The sequence below is a fragment of the Arachis duranensis genome, chromosome 9, assembly GCF_000817695.3.
Source record: "Arachis duranensis cultivar V14167 chromosome 9, aradu.V14167.gnm2.J7QH, whole genome shotgun sequence".
NCBI classification, from domain to species: Eukaryota; Viridiplantae; Streptophyta; class Magnoliopsida; order Fabales; family Fabaceae; genus Arachis; species Arachis duranensis.
The window spans coordinates 39,798,460-39,799,840 of record NC_029780.3 but is presented as its reverse complement, the minus strand read 5'-3'; positions in this window follow the sequence as shown (position 1 = coordinate 39,799,840).

Genomic DNA, 1,381 nt, shown 5'->3' with positions numbered 1-1,381 from the left:
GGATGTTAAAGTAGCTTTTTGAGCATTCTTGGCTTGGAAAGAGAAATTAGGCAATCTTGAGTAATCAATACCCAATTTAGATTGGTAATCTAGAGTTGTTAGTTAATATTATTTCCATTGACTCTAATCTCTTGCTAATTCAATTAGTAAGTTGATTAGGACTTATGGATTGAGATTAACTAGTCCTATTTGACTTTCTCTCAATATGAAGATAACAATATACCTTCTTCCTATGTTGGAGACGACTAAATAGGATTAGCTCTTGTTAATTCTTGTATGATAATTAATTACTAGGATAGAAAGCATATATTCTCAATCCTTGCCATGAATGCCTCTTTTTAGTAATTGTTATCTTTAATTGTTTGCTTTATTTTCTTGTCATTTAAATTCTTGTTTCTTTATCAACCAAACCCGTGAAACTCATAACCAATAATTGAGCATTCGATTGCAAATCCTAGAGAGAATGACCCGGGACTAATACTCTCGGTTATTTTTATTGGGTTGAACTTGTGACAACCAGAGTTAAACTTTGATAGAGGATTGTTTGTTGATTGGGAACTACACTTCGACGAGATTATTATATGAAATTTCTAATCGACGAGATTATTTTAAGAGGGACGCCAGAGGTCAGCCATACCAACTGGGCAGGTACGATCTGAGGCCAGTTACTTGGGGGTGGTTGGAGTTCATTCAGCACTCTATCATTCCTACGAGTAACCGTTCCGAGGTTACTATTGACCGAGCTGTGATGATTCATTGCATCACTCGGTAATGAGGTAGAGGTACATCGTGTGATTCCTCAGGAGCTGTACCAAAAAGCCAAGAAGGCCTCCACCTCTGCGAGATTGGCCTTCTCTCACCTCATCTTTCGCCTGTTTGCTGAGGCCCAAGTCCACATCGATGGCGATACTCATATTGATATTGACAGATCTATCACTTGGAGGATATGGAGCATGTTAGGGAGTTTGGACATGCACCGCTGATGAGCGGATAATTTGTACGCTTTTTGGCATTGTTTTTAGTATGTTTTTAGTATGATCTAGTTAGTTTTTAGTATATTTTTAGTAGTTTTTAGTTAAAATTCACTTTTCTGGACTTTACTATGAGTTTGTGTGTTTTTCTGTGATTTCAGGTATTTTCTGGCTGAAATTGAGGGACCTGAGCAAAAATCTGATTCAGAGACTAAAAAGGACTGCAGATGCTGTTGGATTCTGACCTCCCTGCACTCGAAGCGGATTTTCTGGAGCTACAGAAGCCCAATTGGCGCGTTCTCAACGGCATTGGAAAGTAGACATCCTGAGCTTTCCAGCAATGTATAATAGTCCATACTTTGCTCGAGATTTGATGGCCCAAACCGGCGTTGCAAATCTGCCTCAGAATT